At 44.9% G+C, this 4,979-nt stretch overlaps 1 long non-coding RNA gene across 1 annotated transcript; it reads right to left on the minus strand.

The window, feature by feature from the left end:
• Nucleotides 1-1,262: 1,262 nt before the first annotated feature.
• Nucleotides 1,263-4,180, minus strand: LOC142767369 (uncharacterized). Its single transcript, XR_012884840.1, has 2 exons — nucleotides 2,897-4,180; nucleotides 1,263-1,557 (listed from the first exon to the last, which is right to left on the minus strand). It is a non-coding gene; the product is annotated as an uncharacterized LOC142767369 (long non-coding RNA).
• Nucleotides 4,181-4,979: the final 799 nt, after the last annotated feature.

Raw genomic sequence — 4,979 nt, forward strand, 5'->3', positions numbered from 1 at the left:
GACGTCACAAATCCCGATGTGACGTCACGTGACGTAAATGACACGATGCCGTTGTAGCGCCCTTCTTTGGTCGGCAAAACAGGAGAGCACGTCACCTCGAGAGAATCGAATGGAGACGGCGCTTGGCAGTGGCACCTGATGCCATGTCTCGCGTTGCTTGCTCTCTTACGCAACGACTGATAAGATGCGTGACTTCGGTTTTCGAGTAATCTTAGGCGCACAAGAGAATTTTCGGGTCACCTGCCAACTCGTAAGTAAATCACGTGCGACGTGACGCCAGCTGTCAAAAGGAAAGTGTTCCGACAAAGAAAAGTGTTCCACGGTTGCCAGTGACGCTGTAGCTGACGTTCCCAGGTCTACCCCCGCCATATCTCAATCGGTAGAGCATCGTACACGTTAGGTGTGCGCCATACCGGTGTGGTATATCTCAATCGGTAGAGTATCGTACACATTAGGTTTGCTCCATATCGCTACGGTATGGTATGGTATGGTATGGTATGGTATGAAGAACTTTATCAAGGTCCTGAGGATCAGTCCAGGACTGATACTGGCTGCTAGCGACACAGAGGCCAAGCCCTTCTGCCACAGCGCGGACCCTCCGAACAGCCCCGAGTTGGTCCGCGGGTGCGTCACTGTGCAGCAGTTCCCTGCCACCACAGTTAACCGTGAGAGCAGGTTGTCTTTCGGTCCACTTCGGTTACTTTGCATCCAGATCACACTCGCTTAACAGCAGTCTTCGCAGCGGTGGAGCAGTAGTTACGGGTGCTGCGCTGCTGATTCCGAAGGTCGTAGGTTTGACCCCGACCACGGCGGTAGAATTTCCGTGCATGTAGAAGGCAAAATGCGTAAGGCCCACGTACACTCTAAGCCAAAACGGAGCAACAGGGGTATAGGGGTTGCTCCTTTCAGGGAGCAATTGCATTGCCACTCCCATTACTCTCCTAAAAGGAGTAACTGCAGAGGGAGGAACCGTTGCTCTCCTTTTAGTTCCTCCTTCGGGGGATGAACAGTTACTCCCACCAGTTGCTCCCTGCCGACCAACCATTACTCGCACCAGTTGCTCTTCTAAGAGCAACAGTTACTCTTTACCGTTCCTCCCACGTGTTCGCAGTTACTCTCTGAAAACCAACTGCACATGCTTCCAGTTACTCCTTGGGGAAATGAGTATTTATCTCGAGTATGCTTGTCACACGCTTAACACATGGCGAGAGCTCCTTGGAAGAGCACTGCTTGGGTGCTTCTAACACAAAAAGTGGACAATATTGAAAGGAAAATAAATGCTTTATTGTTCTTTTTATGAGGCGACGTGTGACCACACGTAAAAGTAGACTTCGCCACACCACAGCCAGCACTAAACAAACACCATAATACATCAAAGGTTTTCTGCGTCATCCGTGGAAAAACAATCTTGAATTTCTAGCATAGGGCAGTCTGTGTCATCATTGGTGAGAGAAGGGCAACTTCTCCAATTCTGAAGAACTCAAGTTTCGCAGCTGGTGTTTCCATCAGGCTAGCGCAGCAGAACGTCACCGCAGGCATATGTGAAGCATCTCATTGCTGCAAGAAAAAAAATAGAAGTGTGAGGTTATACATGCCAGAATCAATTCATAACAATGAGTCACACACACTGCAGCAGCGCTTACATTCTAGGATGTCTACTGCAAAACGAAATGTGAAAAAAAAGGAAGGTTCGGCCAAACGTTACTTGGCAAGCCATATAAATGCTGATGTGGTAGACGCTCTTCACATGATGTCTCAGACAGCAATATTCTGGAAGAAAATGTGCAGCACCTCAACAAGGCATATTTGTAGCAGTTAAAGATACCCTTAGGTTCAGTTAACTTGTTTCCTATACACAGCTGAGTGACATTTCTATGAGCCCATTCACCAATGGGCATTCTAAATGAGGTCATGTGTGTGGCAGATAACACGTACTGTCCGCTCATGTTAAAATACTTATTTAGCTCGTGCACATAGTTGCTCTCGATTCTACTGTTCTATCATACGCTGCTGCGTCTTGAATTGTGCAATACCTGTAGGCACAAGCCAAGCATGCAAAGCCTGCTTGAAAGCAACCATTTGCAGAGGCTACATGATAATCTTCAGTATATTTCTATGTACCTGACGCAAACGGCTGGACAAAACTATAGACAAATAAATGTAGACCGTGCTACCTTCAAAAAATGCTTTAAATTTAGAAAACTAGGATGCATTTGTTCACTCGGTTGACGAGTCACATCCACGAGATATGTAAACGAAGCAATATATCTTAAGGCATGCACAGATATTCTGATTCTTTGTTTGACAGTGTCACAGATAGCTTGCCAATACATATATATTTGAGAGCAACAAGATGTGAAGCTTTTATTAGTTCAACGTCTTGTTGGTTCACAGCCAAACAGGTTACTGCTTGTTAGACAAATTGGAATAAGCACACCATGGTTTCCAAAAAAAAAAGCATTATTAGAAGTTAGCTCCCGGTGTGAATGTCTGCCTATTTATTTTGTACTGCCTTCTACATGTGCCACAAGGACATTTGTTGAGGATGTGCTAACAGTCAAGCCAAGATCGCATACTTGGTCAATGTGATGGAAATACAAACATTAGAAACACTGCCACCTCTAGTAAGAGCATAACACTTCAGTATCTTGGACTAGCAAAGAGGTGCACAAGAAAGTTAAGCCCACTCTTGCGGAACTTTGAACGCGAATATTTCAGAGTGGGGGAGGTCAACATGCTGTGGCACTTTTAAACCCACGAAACATCTGCAGAAAACAGGGTAAAGGCAAGTCAAGAAACGCTGTTATGAAGGCCTGCGCATGGACAGCTTTGTGAATCTAGGCCCAAGTGTTATGCTTTGTGCAAGCCAAAATCCATGTAAATAGAGAAAGCATACTTTTAGGAGTACCAGCATAAACAAATCTTGGCAGTTGGCTTTTTAGTACAAACAGCAATACCTGCAATGAAAACATAAACATTTTATCTTAACGGTAACAGTGTGAGCACACACACGGGCCAGCGGAGCCATGTCGAATTGTCAGTGCCAGTGTAACCATGTGGCATAATGAACTATTCTCTGGCCAACACATGCACAGTTTGCCCCTAAAAAGCGATGCTTTCATATACGTAGTACAAAAAGTCTGCACTTACCAAAATTCACTTGCTTTCTGTACTTTAGCATCGTTGGGAGCATCTTTATCTGCAGTATAACCAAATTTGTGTCATATCCCTGAAAAAAAAGTAAAAGACATGCATCAAATATTGTTTCATTTGGTAGCAGTGAAGTCAGGTTAAGAACAGCCAAGTGGGAATCAGCCTAATTATGTGCATGCGGCAAATCCCAAACGGCGTTATTGAGGTTGTCGAAATTTTCGTCGATTGGTATTAACGTCGATATGTGACTTCAACGGCATGCCAAGTTTTCACAGCGCATAAAGATTTCATGATGCAGAATAATGACAGCGCTAACGAGAACATACAGCATTTATGATTGTCTTTTACAATATTCAGTTTTGCTAAGGTTTTGCATCACTAAAGAAATCTGAAAGATTTGGGTCATTCCTCCTCCAATTGTTCTGTCAATATGTAAACTGCTCGCTTGATGGTGCGCTTATAAAATAGTACGTTCAGCGCAGAGGTGAAGCAAGTGACGCAGTGATGTGGGCAGATTTTTTTTTTTTTTTAGGCGTGCGGGGAGGGGGGGGGGGGGGTCCGCTTATCTGAATAGGCCGGGCAAGCGAATATGGTCGTCAATTTGGGCTCCCTACGCCCGGCCTAAAAAATTCTGTGCGCAACCGCCTGGCTATGCCAGTGAAGTGATGCGACAATGATTTGTTCACTTACTGATTTACATACACTTTACATCTCTAAAAAATGCGGCCCAAGGCCCCAACACTCAGCCGTTAACATTACATAAAGCCAATGGTAGAAAAGTGCCAGTATGAATGCAGCTACAACCCCGCCCCAATGTTTTTTCAAGCGAGGTAGTGTTGCGGAAATGAACTTTTAACTGCAAAAGTACACTGGCACTGCAGTGGTGACAGGGGAAGCAAGAGGGTATGCAGGCGGTAATAGAGGTAATTTAGTCCGATACGGCTAACAATGGATACGGTGAATAAGAGCAAATCATTTCTCTTTCAATAGCGCAACCACTCAACAATGTATTGTAAGAGCATTAAATGTTGCTGGAAATGCCACTCACCTGCACGCTGATGCATGCACAGTCCTTTGTCCGACGAGCGAACAGGCTTGCAGATAGCTGAAGACGTGTTTACGATGTGTTTGTTCCACCCAGCAGCAAAATCCACAACTACTTCGCGCTCCATAAAGATAAATATACACTAACCTTCATCACGAATAAGTAGAAACGCAAATCTGCGACACACACACACGATCAAAACATAGCTCACAAGCTCGCACGTCCATGTGCTCGCCAACCACAGACCATATGAAAATGAGTAAGTAGTGCGAACGCGAACCTAGTTGCGCCGAAAAAAAAAAAAAACGTCGAGCAGTGGCAGCACAGGCGTCAGCGCAATAATTTCAGTGTGTTCTCCTAATACAATTATAAAAAAAACTGAGGTACACTAAAACTCATAAATAAATATAAAAAGTTGAGTGTAATTTTTATTTAGTGCTAGTCAACATAAACACTGAATAAAAATTACTTTGTAACTTACATCGTTTGCTACACTAGCGCCACACTTGTCGTGCGGGCGCAGATGGCGCAGATTTGTCATTCTGCCCTCAAACTACACGGTGAAGCGTGCTACTAAGTGTATGGCTGATGAGAAGCGCGTCTGGGTCCGCTTTTTTTTTTCTTCTCCGATATATCTGGGCGGGGGGGGGGGGGGGGGCTCTTTATGCACGTGTTTCGGTGCTTGATCGACTTTGACGCCCTTACTTCGCGGACGAACGGCGTGTCTAGGCTTTTTTTATCGTTGTTTTGCACGTGTTTCGGCGTTCGGTGCGCTTTGACG

This window comes from Rhipicephalus microplus, chromosome 7, assembly GCF_043290135.1.
Source record: "Rhipicephalus microplus isolate Deutch F79 chromosome 7, USDA_Rmic, whole genome shotgun sequence".
Classification (NCBI taxonomy): domain Eukaryota; kingdom Metazoa; phylum Arthropoda; class Arachnida; order Ixodida; family Ixodidae; genus Rhipicephalus; species Rhipicephalus microplus.